The 19,931-nt window shown below is 42.5% G+C and overlaps 1 protein-coding gene and 1 pseudogene across 1 annotated transcript in view; both read right to left on the bottom strand.

Moving 5' to 3' along the window:
* Positions 1–19,931, bottom strand: part of LOC133381304 (zinc finger protein 883-like) — a 52,369-nt gene that overhangs the window by 31,422 nt on the left and 1,016 nt on the right. The gene's annotated exons all lie outside the window — the stretch shown is intronic.
* The window catches only part of LOC133381332 (zinc finger protein 91-like), a 42,018-nt pseudogene continuing 23,708 nt past the window's right edge, over positions 1,622–19,931 (bottom strand).

Below are 19,931 nucleotides of genomic sequence, written 5' to 3'. Positions count from 1 at the left end.
GTTCCAAAGCCTGGAGTTAATCAATGGCGTATGTGCATTGATTACCGTAATGTGAGCCACAGAACACAATTAATAAGGGCACAGAATTGCCACAAGGCTCTTTACTGACGCAACTAAATCAAGGAAAATATACTAGTACTTTAGATCTGGCTAATGGATTTTGGTCCCATCCAACAGACCCACAGGGTTATTGGTTGACTACATTCGTGTGGGCAGGATGCCAACATGTTTTCAAACATTTGCCTATGGGATATCTCAATTCACCTGCCATGTTTGTTAGATCGTTTCTACAGGATTATGCTGCATGATGTAAGCCACTCCATGAAGCCCTGGTGCGAGCTCAGAAGAAGGAAGGATCTCTCTGGACACACCATGAAGAAAGAATACTGAAAGAACTGGTAAAGGCAATAACTGAAGCAATTGCCCTGGAGATGAGAAATCCAGATACCAGGTTAATAGTCAAGGTACAGGCTATACCAAAAAGTGCTATATATTAAATGCCTTTAAAGCAGCTGAGTTAAAATACACTCCGTTGGAAAAGTTATTGTTGGCAATTCATTTAGCCACATTAACTGCATGTGATATGGCTCAAGGACAACCCATCATATTATATTCTGCATTAAGACCTCAACATGCCTACAGAAATCAGCAGTGGCTGAGAGGAAAGCAGTTAACAAAAGGTGGTTAAACTGGCTACCCATGTTAGAGAACACAAATAACCTTCCATCATGAAGGAGACACAGGAGCAGCTAAGGGCTTCCTTGATTTTGAAACACAGCCAAAGAAAGTGCTTTTGCTCCAAACACACCCAAACGAAGAATATACCACGGTCAGCTGTGAATTTCAAGATAGAAGGGAAAAATAAGTCAGTTGCAGCAGCTTCTGTAAGAACACACTGGATCGATGGTGAAATGCAAGTTCTGCAAGAATGGAAGATACCCATTCGAGACCATTCTGCCCAGTACGCTGAATTTTTAAAGCCAATTAGAACATTTTCAGCAATTTTCATACCGAAAATTTTCATACCAGCACAGTTCTACCAGGAGCTAATACATTTCAGTACTCATCCCTATCAGGCCCTTGAGGAGTACAGGGACATCCAGTACCAGTATCCGTTCTCCTCTTATCTCCTGGAGCTAGGTTGTACCTCTCACATTCCAGGCTGATTACCATGGATACCCTTGCACACTAGGCAGGGAAGGCCGTACCAAGGACAGGCTCCTATACCTGGCCTGCTATCCTTTATATTATTAAAAACCCTATAGTTTCTAAAAGAATTTATAAAAATTCCCCATTACTACTGTGACTGAAGCTCTTTCCACACTCCATGCATTTATAAGGTTTGTCCCCTGTATGAATTTTTTGATGACTACTAAGGTGGTGAACAGCTGGTAATGCACAGTGGGGAGGAGAGCCTGGCTGGGAGTCCAGAGTCTGTGAGTTCAAATCCCTGCTCATGTCTCCTGGGAGAGAAGGGCCAGCTAAAAATCACCCCCACAATGAGTGACTCAGGGGTTACGTGCTCTGCCACCTGGGCAGCCGTGGGCAAGCTGCCTAGTCCCAAGGAGCCCAGTTGCCCCCCAGCTCTTTCCACACTCCAAACATTGATAAGGTTTGTTCCATGTATGAGTTCTTTGATGTTTAGTACGGTTGCTACTCTCACTGAACCACTTTCCACACTCCAATTTTATTTATTTGATTTGATTTGATTTATTAGTCACCCATCTGGCTGGAAACCCAGCCACTCTGAGCAGCGTACAAAATAAAGGCATATAAACATCAAAAAACAAGCAATAAAACTAATCAACAAAGTAGAAGCTATCCCCCAACTCACACAGCCCAACCCAAAGATCAGAAAGTCCTCCTAAAGAAGCTGCATTTGAAGGCTGGAGGGTGGGGCAAGGCAGGTGGAAACAGCCTCCCTTGATAGCAACAGAGTCTCTCTCCCCTCATAGTCCTTCTCCTGAGGCAGCTCCCTTTTGAAGGCTGGAGGGTGGGGCAAGGCAGGTGGAAGCAGCCTCCACTGATGGCAACAGAGTCTCTCTCCCCTCATAGTCCTTCTCCTGAGGCAGCTCCCTTTTGAAGGCTGGAGCAAGGCAAGTGGAAGCAGCCTCCCCTGATCTCCAAGCATGCATAACGTTTGTCCCCTGTATGAATTCTTTGATGTTGTGTAAGATGGCCACTCAGACAAACTTTTTCCACACTCTAAGCATTTATGAGGTTTGTCCCGTGTGAGTTTTTCGATGTTTACTAACGGTGCTACTATCACTGAAGCACTTTCCACACTCTAAGCATTGATAACGTCCCCTGTATGAGATCTTTGATGAGCAGTGAGGGCACTGCTAAGACTGAAGCACTTTCCACACTCCAAGCATTTATGAAGTTTGTCCTCTGTATGAATTCTTTCATGCGAAGTAAGGGAGTAACTCTGACTGAATCTCTTTCCACACTCCAAACATTGATAAGGTTTGGTCCCTGTATGAGTTCTCTGATGTTTAGTAAGGCTGCCACTGTCACTGAATCTCTTTCCACACTCCAAGCATTTATGAGGTTTGTCCCCTTTATGAATTCTTTGATGAATAGTGAGGCTGCTGCTATGACTGAAGCTCTTTCCACATTCCATGCATTTATAAGGTTTGTCCCCTGTATGAGTTCTTCGATGAATAGTGAGCGTGCTGCTCTGACTGAAGGTCTTTCCACAATCCAAACATTTATGAGGTTTGTCCCCTGTATGAATTCTTTGATGTTTATTAAGGGTGCCACTATCACTGAAGCACTTTCCACACTCCATGCATTTATAAGGTTTGTCCCCTGTATGAGTTCTTTGATGAATAGTGAGCGTGCTGCTCTGACTGAAGGTCTTTCCACAATCCAAACATTTATGAGGTTTGTCCCCTGTATGAATTCTTTGATGCGAAGTAAGGGAGTAACTTTGACTGAATCTCTTTCCACACTCCAAACACTGATAAGGTTTGGCCCCTGTATGAATTCTCTGATGTTTAGTAAGGCTGCCACTGTAACTGAATCTCTTTCCACACTCCAAGCATTCATGAGGTTTGTCCCCTGTATGAATTCTTTTATGTGAAGTAAGGGCGCTACTCGTACGGCAGCTCTTTCCACACTCCAAGCATTGATAAGGTTTGTCCCCTGTATGAGTTCTTTGATGTTTAGTAAGGCTGCCACTGTCACTGAATCTCTTTCCACACTCCAAGCATTTATGAGGTTTGTCCCCTGTATGAATTCTTTGATGAATAGTGAGGGTGTTGCCAAGACTGAAGCTCTTTCCACACTCCATGCATTCATGAGGTTTGTCCCCTGTATGGGTTCTTTGATGACTAGTGAGGCTGCTGCTCTGACTGAAGCTCTTTCCACACTCCATGCATTTATAAGGTTTGTCCCCTGTATGAATTCTTTTATGTGAAGTAAGGGCGCTACTCGTACGGCAGCTCTTTCCACACTCCAAGCATTGATAAGGTTTCTCCCCTGTATGAGTTCTTTGATGTGAAGTAAGGGCACTACTCGTACGGAAGCGCTTTCCACACTCCAAGCATTGATGAGGTTTGTCCCCTGTATGAGTTCTTTGATGAATAGTGAGGGTGTTGCCAAGACTGAAGCTCTTTCCACACTCCAGACATTGATGAGGTTTATCCCCTGTATGAGTTCTTTGATGTTTGGTAAGGTGGGACCTCTCACGGAAGCACTTTCCACACGCCAAGCATTGATAAGGTTTGTCCCCTGTATGAGTTCTTTGATGTCTAGTAAGGTTGCCACTGTCACTGAAGCACTTTCCACACTCCAAGCATTGATAAGGTTTGTCCCCTGTATGAGTTCTTTGATGAATAGTGAGGGTGTTGCTAAGACTGAAGGTCTTTCCACACTCCAAGCATTGATAAGGTTTGTCCCCTGTATGAGTTCTTTGATGTTTAGTAAGGTTGCCACTGTCACTGAAGCACTTTCCACACTCTAAGCATTGATAAGGTTTGTCCCCTGTATGAATTCTTTGATGCGTAGTAAGGTGACTACTGTAATAGAAGCTCTTTCCACACTCCATACATTTATAAGGTTTGTCCCCTGTATGAATTCTTTGATGGTTAGTAAGGTGGTGATTATAACTGAAGCTCTTTCCACACTCTAAGCATTGATAAGGCTTGTCCCCTGTATGAATTCTTTGATGTGAAGTAAGGTTGCCACTCTGACAGAAGCTCTTTCCACACTCCAAGCATTTATAAGGTTTGTCCCCTGTATGAATTCTTTGATGATTAGTAAGGTGCTGATTATGACTGAAGCTCTTTCCACACTCTAAGCATTTATAAGATTTGCCCCCTGTATGAGTTCTTTGATGCGAAGTAAGATGGTGATGATGACTGAAGGACTTTGCACACTCCAAGCACTGATATTGTTTCTCTCTCATATGCCTGCTCCCATGCCTGCTCAGGGCTTTTTGGCTACTTAAGATTTCACTGCCGTCAGGAGACATTCTTGTTACCTTTAAGTGATGAGTACTCCCTTGAATGTTAGTTTCATATCCCTGAGAAAGCACTGGATTCATCCCCCGGCTTTTGCATTTTTCTCCCCTCTTGTCTCTTTGCTCCATCCTCACTTTCCAATTTCCGTTCCTCCTTCTGCTCCTCAGTTCTTTGCTGTGTCACTTCTGATGATTCCCGCTCGGCTGTGATCCCCCAGACATCTCCTGGCGGAATAAAAAGGAACGCTGTGGAATAAACCTATGCATAGATGTTCCTGTTTACAATTTGTACTTTGAAAAAAAATATTTCTGGGACCCCTGTTGATGTCAGAGTATCATTGTGAAAGTTCAAAGCTTTGTATTGTTACTGTTGTGGAGAAACAAAGAAAGAGATTGTTGCTTTTAATATTTATAGATGGGGCCTAGATTAGGCCAATTCATTTTGATCTGTTTGGGAAACAAGAGGCTTTGATTTCCTGGAGGTTCTACAGCAGCCTTTCCCAACCAGTGTGCCTCCAGATGTTGTTGGACCACAACTCCCATCAGCCTCAGCCAGCATTGCCAGTGGTCAGGAAGATGGGAGTTGTGGTCCAACAACATCTGGAAGCACACTGGGTGGTAAAGTCTGTTCTAGAGAGAGAAGGATAGGAAGTTTACTGTGTGTTGGGAAAGTAAGTTGCTAAGGGAATTGTGAGGCACAGGCCAGATAAAGAATTGCAGGGATGGTGTCAGGAAGGCTAAAGCTGAGAATGAGCTGAAGTTAGCGAGAGATGCTAAAAGCAACAAAAAGCTTTCTTCAGGTACATCCATAGGAAAAGACAGAGAAAAGAAATGGTGGCACAGCTACTCAATGAGGATGGCAAAATGATAATGTGATGTTCCTGTATTAGTGTATATATGGTAAGTGCTGTTTGAATAAAAGATACATGGTAAGTGGAGTGAAAGAGGAGGGGGGAGTGAATGGGCAGTAGAATGCTGGATGATTGGCTGAGGGTGGAGAAGGGCGGAGAGTATAAATGGAAGGATGACAGTTAAATCTGGGTGGATGTTAGTGGGTTGTTTTGGTGGGTTTAAGAGAGGAGATTGTGTGGAGAGTTGGTGGATGTGAGGAGAGTGTGGAGTTTGGATTAATACTAAGACCAGTACCTCAGGGATAGATGAAACCATATGCTTAAGTGCCTTTATAAAGAAATCTTGTTATCTCTGTTATTAAATAAATATATTTGGTTTACCAAAGGCCTGATCCTTGGCTGGGGTTCCACAGACCAGAAGGGAGGGTAAGGTAAATACCAAGGCTGAAGAGTGACAAATAGTGGCAGCGGGGAAGGGAAGAATAACACCACAAGTATTCAGAGCAAACCAGGATTATCTGCATTGATACAAAGGGATTGGGGACAGCTTTAGCACTCAGTCACAGAGGTAACCAGATAGAGAGACTCAGGCAGAGTCTCTGGGACTACTGGTTATAGGATGTGACTGGTGGTGCTGCCTAGCAGGGGGATCTGTTGAGATCTGTGCTAGAGCGGGGAGAGAAACCATAAAAAAGGACAGTCCAGACTAGTGGAGTCCCTGGTGGTGCCTAGAGACAGGCAGTAACCACGAGCAGGTAGGAACCTGACAGGGACAGCCAGGGAAGGGCATCACAGATAACAGATGACAAAGAATGATAGAGAAATGGTCAAGGAATACCTAATCACTTTGAATGAGTTCAAATCGGCAGGGCCCGATAAACTGCATCCTAGAGTATTGAAGGAACTGGCTGAAGAGCTCTCAGAACCGCTGTCTATTATCTTTGTGAAATCATGGAAGACTGGTGAAGTGCTGGATGACTGGAGGAGAGTTAATGTTGTCTCTATCTTCAAAAAGGGCAAAAAGGAGGAACCAGGGAACTACAGACCAGCCAGCCTAACATCAATTCCTGGAAAAACTCTGGAGCAGATTATAAAGCCATCAATCTGTAAGCACCTTGAAAACAGTGCAGTGACTACTAGGAGCCAACATGGATTTATGAAGAACAAATCCTGCCAAAATAATCTTATCTCATTTTTTGATCCGGTAACCTCCCTTATAGACTGCTGTGGACATAATTTATCTCGACTTCAGCAAAGCTTTTGACAAAGTGCCCCATGACGTTCTGAGTAGCAAGCTAGCTAACTGTGGGCTGGATGGAACAACTGTCAGGTGGATCCACACAGTTGGCTCCAGAATCATACTCAAAGAGTGCTTATCAAGGAGCAGACTGCGGTACAGATCATGAACTGGTCGTATTGAAAATCAGAGTAAAGCTAAAGAAGAACAACAAAGCGATCATAATGCCAAAATACAATTTAAATAACATCCCAGAAGAATACAAAGATCAAATAAGGAACATATTTGAGGCTTTAAACTTAGCTGACAGAGAACCAGAAGAACTATGGACTGAAGTCAGAAACATGATCAGGGAAGAATGGAAAAAGACAATACCTCTAGTTAAAAAGAGAGAAAGACCTCAATGGATGACTGAATAAACTCTTAAAATGGTTAAAGAGAGAAGGAAAGCAAAAGCAAAAGGAGGTCAGAACCCTAAATGCAACAATACAGCGACTAGTATGTAGAGACAAAGAAAACGATTACAATAGTTATTGTATAGAAATAGAAGAGGACAACAAAAAGGGAAGAACAAGACCCTGACTGACTGACATGAAATAAAAAGAAGATAGAAGCAATACACTGAAGAACTCTATAAAAAAGATGCAAGGATGAGAGATTCATTCACAGAGGAACCATATGATGAAGAACCAGAAATTTTAGAAAGTGAGGTAAAAGCTGCTCTTAAAATACTTGGAAGAAACAAATCACCAGGAATAGATGGCATACCAATGGAGTTGCTACAATCTACTGAGACTGAATCTGTCCAAATGTTGACAAAAATTTGGCAAGAAATATGGAAAACTAAACAATGGCCCACAGACTGGAAGCGTTCAATATATATCCCAATTCCAAAGAAAGGGGATCCCAGGGAATGCAGTAATTATCAAACTATTGCCTTAATATCCCATGCAAGTAAAGTAATGCTCAAGATTTTACAACAAAGGCTCTTACCATATATGGAGCGAGAAATGCCAGATGTCCAAGCTGGATTAAGGAACGGAAGAGGCACCAGAGATCATAATGCGAACATACATTGGATAATGGAACGGACCAAGGGATTTCAGAAGAAAATCACCCTGTGCTTTACAGATTAAAGCAAAGCCTGTTGACTGTGTAGATCATGAAAAACTATGGAATGCTTTAAAGTTACACTGATTTAATTTTAAAAATGTTTATTGTGTTGGATTGTTGCTTGTATTTTAGTATTGTTTTGTTATTTATTGTATTTTTATGCTGTTTATGTTCACCGCCCAGACAGCTATTGCTAGTCGGGCGGTATATAAATTTAATAAATAAATAAATAATAAAATAAAAGAAATGGGGGTGCCAGCATCTGATTGTCCTGATGCGCAACCTATACTCTGGTTCCCAATCGGAAAGGGTGTGAGACAGGGATGTATTTTATCACCCTATTTGTTTACTCTGTATGCAGAACATATCATACGGAAAGTGGGATTGGACCAAGATGAAGGAGGTGTGAAAATTGGAGGGAGAAATATCAATAATTTAAGATATGCGGACGAAACCATACTATTAGCAGAAACCAGTAATGAATTGAAAAGAATGCTGATGAAAGTTAAAGAGGAAAGCACAAAAGCAGGACTACAGCTAAACGTCAAAAAGACTAAAGTACTGACAACAGAAGATTTATGTAACTTTAAAGTTGACAATGAGGACACTGAACTTGTCAAGGATTATCAATACCTCGGCACAGTTCTTAACCAAAATGGAGACAATAGTCAAGAAACCAGAAGAAGGCTAGGACTGGGGAGGGCAGCTATGAGAGAACCAGAAAAGGTCCTCGAATGCAAAGATGTATCACTGAACACCAAAGTCAGGATCATTCAGACCATGGTATTCCCGTTTCCTATGTATGGATGTGAAAATTGGACAGTGAAAAAAGTGGGTAAGAGAAAAATCAACTCGCCTGAAATGTGGTGTTGACCTTTGCGCACACCATGGAGTGCGAAAAGACCAATAATTGGGTGTTAGAACAAATTAAACCAGAACTCTCACTAGAAGCTAAAATGATGAAACTGAGATTATCATACTTTGGACACATCATGAGAAGACCTGAGTCACTAGAAAAGACAATAATGCTGGGAAAATCAGAAGGGAGTAGAAGAAGAGGAAGGCCAAACAAGAGATGGATTGATTCCGTAAAGGAAGCCACAGACCTGAACTTACAAGATCTGAACAGGGTGGTTCATGACAGATGCTATTGCAGGTTACTGATTCATAGGGTCGCCATAAATCGTAATCGACTTGGAAGGCACATTACAACAACAAAATGTTTCAAGGAGGCATGATGTAGAGGTAATGGGAGACTTCAATTACCCCGGTATCTATTGGGAGACAAATTTCGCTAAACACAGCTCTTCCAAGAAATTCCTACCTTATGTTTCCAGTAACTTTCTTCTATAGAAAGTGGAGGAAGAAACTGGAGGATCGGCTATCCTTGACTTCATTCTAACCAACTGAGATGACTTAGTGGGTGAAGTGGCAGTTACAGGAACTCTGGGGGATAGTGACCACGCTATACTTGAGGTTTTGATCTTAAAGGAAGCAAAAGCTGAGTTTACAGCTATACATGTACCCTGGTCTTCAGAAAAGCCAACTTAATCAACTCAGAACAATGATAAGCAAGGTCCCATGGCAAGCAACTCTAATGAGAAAAGGAGCCCAAGATGGATAGGAGTTTCTAAAAAAGGAAATTCTGAAGGCACAATTGCAACCAATTCCAACAAGGAGAGAAGGTGGAAGACAGCAGAAGAAGCCAATGTGGTTTAATTTAAAACTTAGAGATGACCTGAAAACAAAAAAGGACACATGTAGGAAGTGAAAGGAAAGCCACACCACAAAGGAAGAGTACAGACAGGTAGCATGGAACTGAAGAGATGGCGTCAGGAAGGCTAAAGCTAAGAACGAGTTGAGATTAGCAACCGATACCAAAAGCAAAAAAGCTTTCTTCAGGTATATCAAAACACAGAGAAAAGAAACGGTGGTACAGCTACTCAATGAAGATGGCAAAATGATAACAGACGACAAAGAAAAGGCAGAAGTGCTCAATTCCTACTTTGGCTCAGTCTTCTCCCAAAAGAGGGTCTGTGACCCTCCTGGGAAACATGAGGTTGAAGGGACAGGATTACAGCATGAAACTGATGGACAAATGCTTAAGGAATACCTAATCACTTTGAACGAGTTCAAATCAGGGCCCAACGAACTGCATCCTAGAGTATTGAAGGAACTGGCTGAAGAACTTGATTTTAAAGGAAGCAAAAGCTGAGCGTACAGCCATACACGTACCCTGGTCTTCAGAAAAGCCGACTGAAAAGGTCCCATGGCAAGCAAACCTAAAGAGAAAAGGAGCCCAAGATGGGTAGGAGTTTCCAAAAATGGAAATTCTGAAGGCACCATTGCAATCAATTCCCACGAGGAAAGAAGGTGGAAGACCACAAAAAGACCACAAAAAGCTTAGGGATGTCCTGAAAACAAAAAGGACACATAGGAAGTGGAAGGAAGGCCAGGCCACAAAGGAAGAGTACAAGTAAGCACAGAGTTGCAGGGATGGCATTAGGGTAAGCACAGAATTGCAGGGATGGCGTTAGGAAGTATAAAGCTGAGACCAAGCTGAGGTTAGTGAGGGATGACAAAAGTAACAAAAAAGCTTTCTTCAGGTACATACATAGTAAAAGACAGAAAAAATAAATGATGGTTCACCTACTCAGTGAGGATGGCAAAATGACAAAGTCAAAGCAGAACTACGCAACTCCTGCTTTGGCTCAGTCTTCTCCCAAAAGATGGTCTATGACCCTCCTGACAAATGTGAAGTACAAGTTGAAGGGGCAGGATTGCAACTTGAGATTGACAATCGTCAAGGAATACCTAATTACTTTGAATGGGTCCAAATCTCCAGGGCCCAATGAACTGCATCCTAGAATAATGAAGGAACTAGCCAAAAAACTCTCAGAAGCACTGTCTTGGCGGAATTATGAAGAATGGGGGAAGAGCTGGGAGAAGGGCTAATGTTGTCCCTATCTTTAAAAAAAAGCAAAGAGGAGGAACCTGGGAACTACAGACCAGTCAGTCTGACATCAATCCCTGGGAAAATTCTGGTGCAGATTATAAAGTGGTCAATCTTGTAAGCTCCTTGAAAACAATGCAGTCATTGCTAGAAGCCAACATGGATTTATCAAAAACAAATCCTGCCAGACTAATATCTCATTTTTTGATCAGGTAACCTCCCTGGTAGACTGTGGGAATGCTGTGGACATAATTTTCTCAACTACGGCAAAGCTTTTGACAAAATGCCTATATTCTGATTAGCAAGCTAGCTAAATGTGGGCTGGATGGAACAACTATCAGATGGATCCACAGTTGGCTACAGAATCATACTTGAAAAGTGCTTCTCAAACTGGGGGGAGGTAACGAGCAGGGTATCGCAGAGCTCGGTCCTGGACCCAGTAGTCTTTAACATTTTTATTAATGATTTGGCGAGAAGTTGCAGGGAATGCTTATCAAATTTGCAGATGATACAAAATTGGGAGGGATAGCTAATACCCTGGAAGACAGAAGCAAAATTTAATGGGACCTTGATAGGCTGGAGCATTGGGCTGAAAACAACAGAATGAAATTTAACAGACATAACTGGAAAGTTCTACATCTAGGAAAAAGAAACCAAATGCACAGTTATAAGATGGGGGATACTTGGCTCAGCAATACTACGTGGGAGAAGGATCTTGCGATTTTTGTTGATCACAAGGTGAATATGAGCCAACAGTGCGATGTGGATGCAGAAAACGTTAACAGAAGTATAGTTTCCAAATCGGGTTAAGTATTGGTTCTCCTCTATTTGGCACTGGTTAGACCTATTTGTTTAATCTATACGCAGAACATATCATATGGAAAGCCAGATTGGACCGAGATGAAGGTGTGAAAATTGGAGGGAGAAATATCAATCATTTAAGATATGCAGACGATACCAGAAACCAGTAATGAATTGAAAAGAATGCTGATGAAAGTTAAAGAGGAAAGCACAAAAGCAGGACTACAGGTAAACGTCAAAAAGACTAAAGTAATGACAACAGAAGATTTATGTAACTTTAAAGTTGCCAATGAGGACATGGAACTTGTCAAGGATTATCAATACCTCGGCACAGTCCTTAACCAAAATGGAGACAATAGTCAAGAAACCAGAAGAAGGCTAGGACTGGGGAGGGCAGCTATGAGAGAACTAGAAAAGGTCCTCAAATGCAAAGATGTATCACTGAACACTAAAGTCAGGATCATGGTATTCCCGATCTCTATGTATGGATGTGAAAGTTGGACAGTGAAAAAGGTGGATAGGAGAAAACTCAACTCATTTGAAATGTGGTGCTGGAGGAGAGCTTTGCGCATACCATGGACTGTGAAAAAGAGAAATAATTGGGTGTTGGATCAAATTAAACCAGAACTATCACTTAAAGCTAAAATGTTGAAACTAAGGTTATCATACTTTGGAAACATAATGAGAAGACATGATTCACTAGAAAAGACAATAATGCTGGGGAAAACAGAAGGGAGTAGAAAAAGAGGAAGGCCAAACAAGAGATGGATTGATTCCATAAAGGAAGCCACAGACTTGAACTTACAAGATCTGAACATGGTGGTCCATGACAGATGCTCTTGGAGGTCACTGATTCATAGGGTCACCATAAGTCATAACTGACTTAAAGGCACGTAACAAAAACAAAGACAAATGCTGTATTAGGCTGCATTAACAGAAGTATAGTTTCCAAATCGCATGAAGTACTAGTTCCCCTCTATTCAGCACTGGTTAGACCTCATCTTGAGCACTGCGTCCAGTTCTGAACACCACACTTTAAGAATGATGCAGACAAACTAGAACAGGTTCAGATGTAGGAAACAAAGATGACGACAAACAAAGCCCTGTGAGAAGAGACTGAAAGAACTGGGCATGTTTAGCCTTGAGAAGTGAAGACAGAGGAGATAGATAGCACTCTTCAAGTACCTGAAAGGTTGCCATATAGAGGAGAGCTGGGATCTCTTCTCGATCATCCCAGAGTGCAGGACACAGAACAATGGGCTCAAATTACGAGAAGGCTGTTTTTGTCTGAACATCAGGAAAACATCCTAACTGTTAGAGCAGTATGACAATGCAACCAACGATCTAGGGAGGTGGTGGGCTCTCCAAAACTGGAGGCATTGGACAGCTACCTGTCAGGTGTGCTTTCAGATGGCTTCTTGCACTGAGCAGGGGGTTGGGCTCAATAGCCTTATAAGCCCCTTCCAATTCTATTGGAAGAATACAGCCTCCCTCAGAGGGAGCCCCAGAAGCACAAAGGTAAGAGACAGGGAACCGTCTCCCCAATTATTTTCCCGTACCTGAGCCAGCTGCATGATAGATGTTTCCTCTCCAGGGTAAAGGGGGGAGGATCCTTAATGTTGCTCGGATGCCATTTCATAGCCTGCAAACGATGAAGAGGTGGCTCACTTATTACCTAATTAGCACACGGCCCTATTTGGCTGAACCCTCGCATCAAAATTCTTAAATTGCCCCAAGAGTGACCACACAGTACCCAAGAGGCTAAAATATGTTTGGAGACATTTGTTTTAAACACATCAGCAGAAGACCAGTGAATGCATTTCAGCTTACGCAAGGTACAAGTACAATAAAATCTAACAGAAATCCCTGCGAAGGAAAAGATAAGGAACGGTAGAGAACGATTATATGGAAAAATAGAATATGAGTATTCCACACGAACTTTTAAACTTTACTCAGAAGAATATGCAAGCTTAAAATTAACTACAACTTAACTCTTGCTGCATCCTACACTGGCCCACCTGAACTCCACCAGCCCTCTAGTTTAAGCTTCCGGCATTATCTCAGCTGACCTAACTACAAGGCCATTTAATAGATAAGACCATCCTGCCTGCATTCCCTTTTCCCCTTCTATAATCAGCAAACCTGCTTTTTCTTCTATATTGCCCTTTACTTGGTAGGCTGTTTCTCCCCACCCCAAAAAAAAGATCCTCAGCCGCTCCTGGCCTTTCCATCTCACCTCCCAACTGTTTACTTAAAATCATCATTCTTTTAAAATGATTTTTTTAAAAGGACACACCTTCCTGCCTGACTACCACTTCTCCTCCCACTACTTCCATTGGATGTCAGGCCCCAAAAGCCAGCCTTGTCTCCCTCTCAGCTTGAGATTGTTCTCTTCCACCCACCCCCATGTCTCCCCCACAAGGTCCCTCTTGAGGTGCTGTTGACAATCAGATACATTCACTTGCTGAGTGCAGAAAGGACCAAGCTGTTCTTTAGGGGTCTTCTTCTCCAGCTCCTTTCATGGAAGGCCACCACCACCATAGAAGAAACTACCCAATATTTTGAAGAACTGTAACTCAAGGAGGGAGGAGAGGGGGCTTAAGAACATAAGAAGAGCCTGCTGGATCAGGCCAGTGGCCCATCTAGTCCAGCATCCTGTTCTCACAGTGGCCAACCAGGTGCCTGGGGGAAGCCCGCAAGCAGGACCCGACTGCAAGAACACTCTCCCCTCCTGAGGCTTCCGGCAACTGGTTTCCTATTGGCCTGAAAGGCAAGTGGATGATTTAATGAGAGATGATCTGAGTAAGGGGGAGAGACTACAAATTCCTGTTTATATTCTGATGGGCAGATAGATCATATCTACATATATAGATAGATTACAGATACACTATGGTTGACACTATGGTGGGTTTCCCTGGTCACCAGAATGACTCACTCAATGCTCAGAACAAAGCCATCATGTACAGTCTTGCAGCATGTGCCAAGTCCCAGGCCACGGCTAGGAAATGACTAAAAAGCATTGTGGTTGTCTTAAAGAACCCAAAACCTTTCCCATCCGTTCCAGGGAAAGCTTCATTTGCTAAACATTTTGTCTGCCAGCCTACTTTAAAAAGCATGAGGGCAGGGCCACATATTGTGATTTGTTAAAGTCAGAGGCGACCTTAATTCGGGGGGGGGGGAGCTGAGGAGGGTTGCCACCGGTCAGATTATTCCAATAATCCTCTCATTTTTAATATATCAAAGGGACTTCCGGCTACCTCTGTTCCAGTAAGACACACTTATATGCGTTCTCGGTCTTTTGCTTTTAACAACTTGTAATTAGCCTTCGTTTTTTAAAATTTAACTCCCTTGAGTACTCGACTGCAAGCCGTAAGCCTGTACAGCACTAGAACATTTTATATACGGGACGCTGCTTATTAAAGACAGCTGCAAACTGAAGGAGTCGAACGCCATTAATCTCCGGCTGTAGACTCAGCCATTAATCACTCCTGTTTACGACTTTAAATGCAAGGCGAAAACGACCCGAGTGCAGAACTTAAATAAATGCACTATATAGTCTGCGTGAAATAAACATCAAGTGCAAAGCTTCCGAGACACTCCTTGGAATTGAAAACGAAACCTACCTTTTATATTTTATTTTTAATTTGTGTATCTAAATGGTTCTAACAAGGAGGCGATATCAGGAGCTGGGAATAGATACTGAGGGTGATGTTTTGACAAGTAACCTTCAATCCAAAATCACGAGCTTCTTTCCATACATTCATGACTCATCGCAACCTCCATCACAGCCCCAAAGTGGGCAGGAAGTGAACCCTCTGCCAGAAATATCACATGAATGGACTTTAGATCAACCCTTCTCAATAAAAGCATATGCTGCTAATACAGCTGCTAAGTCTGGCTGAGGAGCTGTTAGATGCTGGCTTCAACTGTATCTTAAATTCAGTGAATGGTGGGCCTCCTTCGGAGGTAATTACTATCGACTCATATCATGAACCCCAGAGGCAACCAATGTCCCTACCTGAGACGAGACTAGAGGCAAATTACTCAATCTCTCCATCTCCCGCCGCTCCTAGGACTCCCGGTCCGGGCTGGCAAACTCTCTTGTTCGAAGAACTGAGCCTAGTTAAAACGTATATCACAGAAACTAGTAACTTACTTACCACGCTGGTGCAGGCACTCGGGCCTCACCTTCTTAAGAGTACTTTTGATCATGGAACCTTGATAACGTCTCCACCTACTTGTGTTCAACAGAAGTTGACCTTAGGAGGAGCTGGCAAGAATAAGAATAAGCCTTCGAAGAAAAACTCCTCAGGTATTGGGAGGCAGAAGCAAACAAAGAAATCAAAGAATATTAAGAACTCTAAACCTAGTCCTGATAGGAAAATGAACTTTAAGCCTCTGTTTAAGCTGCTGGATACCCAGACGTTGAGTGACACCCTGAGGGAGCAATGCCCTATAAAACCTAATAACAGTCCCTTACAAAAAAAGGGTATGTCTCTAAATCAAGAGAGCCAAACTTCCAGAAATGACTCTATAAATAGGGCTTTGGAAGAAAGCCTTTTATCACTGACGACTCCACCGGATACAAGGCCATCCTTTGCTAAAACTCAATTTCTCCCCTGGAACCCTGTACTACAATCCAAAAAATTGGTAGTTTTATCCTTCCCGAATATTCCATTTTTGGATAACTGTTTTGGCCAATCTCTCTCTGCACTACATCGCACAAACTATATCAAGTCTATGGCTAACATATCCATCAATCCTGGCGTCTGATTGTCACCTTTCACTCTTCATCTATCGCCAGTCAGATCTATCATGTAAGGGAGAATCTTAAGAAAAGGGGCTTAGTAATACAGCGTTATTACATTAATACTGCCCCTCTTTCACCGTTGGTGTTCTACACTTCACAATCCCCCAGATCGACTACTTCTGAACTAGGGATGACTCTAACTCATGTCCCCCAACGGAATCCTCTACAGCTCAGTCCTGCAACGTCAACTCGATCCTCTGTTCTCCCTAGTGGGACACAAGCCCTGTCAGCTTTAATGCAGGAATTGGAGCCTGAGGAGCTCCAGCTTACGGAACTATATTGCCATTTAGCTGATACTGAGCGATCAATGATTATCAATAAGCTATACCAGCTAATACAACGACTAGCTGCTATGAAACCTGATGCAACTCCGTCGGAAAAATATTCTTTTACTTCCCCATCTGAATCTGACCTTTCTCCAGTTAAGCCAATACAACCGGTGAATACATATGTAGTTCCCACTAAGATATCTGGTGCAATCTTTGTGGATGTTACAGGCTCCTTAAATCGGATCAGCAAGTTACATTGACATTCTCCTTCTTTAATAAACTCTACACATGGATCTATAACAGCCTCTTCCGCAACATCCTTCTGCATACGTCGGAACGCCTTGTTGTCAAAGCCTGCACTACATCTCCTATCGTGGAACATAGCAGGCTGGAATGCCAAGCAAAACAATCTAGAACTGAGCACTTACCTGAATGAACACAATATAATTTTCCTCCAGGAGACCTGGTCTACCCATAACTTATTCCTAGATGGCTTTTCCTCTATTGATTTACCAGCAGTTCCATCTCTGGGTAAACGGAAAGATAGAGCAAAAGGAAGTATGGCAATACTACTCTCTACTACATTGACTGCACATTTCAGAAGCCTCCATCCGTGCAATAATGCTGCTATGGCTGTCCTGTTGACGTTTCATACATTATCTCTTCTCTTAATTAATGTTTATATGCCTCCATGTTCATCAAGGGAATACACCGATCAATTATGGGACGATCTAGACAGCTATATACCAGAACTTGAGTCCTGGTTTCCCAAAGCCCTATTAATCATCATGGGAGATTTTAACGCCAGGATTGGACCTAATAATGCTACACTTTTTGCATCGAAACTGTGGGGGGGGGTGAGGATAATGAACACTATGTCCCTGCCCATGATAGGGCCTCTAAGGACCTTAGGGTTAATTATCCGGGAATCTGTCTAACCTGCCTAGCTGGAAGCTGTAATCTTATTATCCTTAATGCCCTTAATCTACTGGATACCTGCGCCAAATACACTTACATCTCTAGTAGAGGAAGTGTAACCGATTATGCGCTAATTTCCCATCAGCTATTAAATTCAACAATTAATTTCCTTGTGGGCAAGAGACAAGATAGTGATCATCTCCCTCTAACCCTTTCAATTCAATTAAAAGAGAAGAGCCGCCTAGATATGGAGTACAATCCAGCAGCCAATTCAGCGTATTTCATATATAAGAGATCCATTTGGTCTCCACGTGTAGCTTCTATGGTTGCAGCCTTTATCTCCTCCCCTTCTGCTTTGGCCATTCAAGAACAATTAGTGAAGGCTTCCAACCTCCAAACGGCCCTAAATGTCTACGATATCCTGACTGTGACTCTAAATTCCTTCTTAGTCCCCAATTCCTCCTCTTCTAGAACAAACTTAAGATTAGGTCCTCCTAGATGGTTTGATAAAGACTGTCTAGCTGTTAAGAGACAATTAAGACAGACCTATCTACAATATCGCCAACAAAATGCTAGTACCCTTCCTTCCGAGTACTTTACCATTAAAAGAAAATATAAGGCATTAATACCCATTAAAAAGAGGCAAGCAGTACATGATGGCTGGAAGGCCTTAATTTATGCATCCAGGACCAAAAATTCGAAAACATTCTGGTCTCTTGTTTCTGGAACCTTGAGGTCCACTAATCCCGCTCTATGCAATATTCCCTCCCACGTATGGGAACAATACTTCACAGATATGTATGAGGATACCCGATATACTCCCTTTTCTTTTGATTTTGAAAATCTCCCTGTCTGGCCATCTGTTTCCCAGAGTGAAATAATTGATTTGATTGGTGGCTTAAAATCTGCTAAGGCCCCGGGTTGTGACAATATACCCCCGGAGCTCTTGAAATGTCACCAAGACTGGTGGGCTCCCATACTAGCTAACCTATTCACTCTGATAAATAATACCGGCCATTTCCCTGAGGCGTGGCTCGAAGCCATAGTTATTCCTATATATAAAAAAGGTCCAAGAGATGATCCCACAAATTACAGGCCAATCAGCCTTCTCTCGGTAGTAGGAAAACTTTATGCTAGCTACCTGAAAGGGAAATTGTCCACTTGGTTAGAGGAGGATAACATTCTGGGTTGGGAACAGGCAGGATTTAGGAGGGGTAGATCTGTGCTGGATCATTGTGTACTTTTAAACCATCTGGCAGAAAAATATAGGAACCGAATGGGAAATGGCCTATACGTCGCCTTTATTGACTTAAAATCTGCTTTCTTTCGATTCTATCCCAAGGGGCAAATTATGGGCTAAGCTTGCAAAAACAGCAACTGATAAAAGGCTTCTTTTCCTAATTTTTAGCCTGCATCTGCATACTTCTCTCCGTATTCATTGTGGGCATGATGGTGGCCTAACAAATTCGATCTCCACAACAAAAGGGGTTAGGCAGGGTTGTATCCTGGCTCCTCTTTTATTTAACCTTTTCTTGAATGATTTGAAAATAAGGTGTCATTCCCCAGACTTCCATCCCCCCAAACCTAGTGAACACAGATGTCCCATTCTGCTATATGCAGATGACGCTGCCCTCCTATCAATCTCCAAAGTTGGCCTTAAACGCCTATTTCGAGCTTTTATGTCCTACTGCTCTGATAATCAGTTAACTATAAATTTTTCTAAAACCAAAATTCTAGTTTTCTCAAAGCGCACCTCTGTTTCTGAGTGGACAATTAATGCCCAACAAATTGCCCAGGTTACGCATTATAAATACCTTGGCATTACGTTTCATTCTTCTCTCTCCTGGGCTCCCCATATTCATGTGGCTGTCTTGACTGCCCGGAACACAGCAAAGGATATTCTTCGATATTTTTACACCAAAGGGGGGCAGTATATTCCCGCTGCTATCCAGGTTTTTAGAACCAAGATTATTCCCCAACTTTTATACGGTGCCCCACTGTGGATCTGTGCTTATAACTCCTCTGTAGAATCAGTACTCTCTAATTTTTTACGACAAATTTTTGGTGTCCCAAGGTGCGTCCTGAACGCAGCTCTCAGGTTAGAATCTGGCCTAGCCTCGATTGAATGTCAAGCATGGTCTCTTGCGTTCAATTACTGGATCAAATTATCCTATGAATGCCCTCCTGGCTATCTAACATCTCTTTGGAAAGATCCTTATCTTTCCACATGGATGAAAACATTTCATGCTAAACTTCCCAGGTTAGGCTTTTCCATATAATACTTATCCTCCCAAGCTCAAGCAATGGTTAAATCTACCATTCGAGCCCGACTTAGGGATATAGATCTCCAAAGTTCAACCGCTGCAGCATCCAAAGTATGCTCTCCCATTCACTTCAACCTGAGTTTTGACCCTCTGAATTGTGCCTCATACTTGGATTTTCTTATTGTTCCCAAATATCGACTTGCATTCACCAAGGCCAGATTTAATTGCTTAACCTCAGCATTATTGGAAG

This window comes from Rhineura floridana, chromosome 3 (assembly GCF_030035675.1).
Source record: "Rhineura floridana isolate rRhiFlo1 chromosome 3, rRhiFlo1.hap2, whole genome shotgun sequence".
NCBI lineage: Eukaryota > Metazoa > Chordata > Lepidosauria > Squamata > Rhineuridae > Rhineura > Rhineura floridana.
This window is presented reverse-complemented; position numbering and strand designations above follow the sequence as displayed.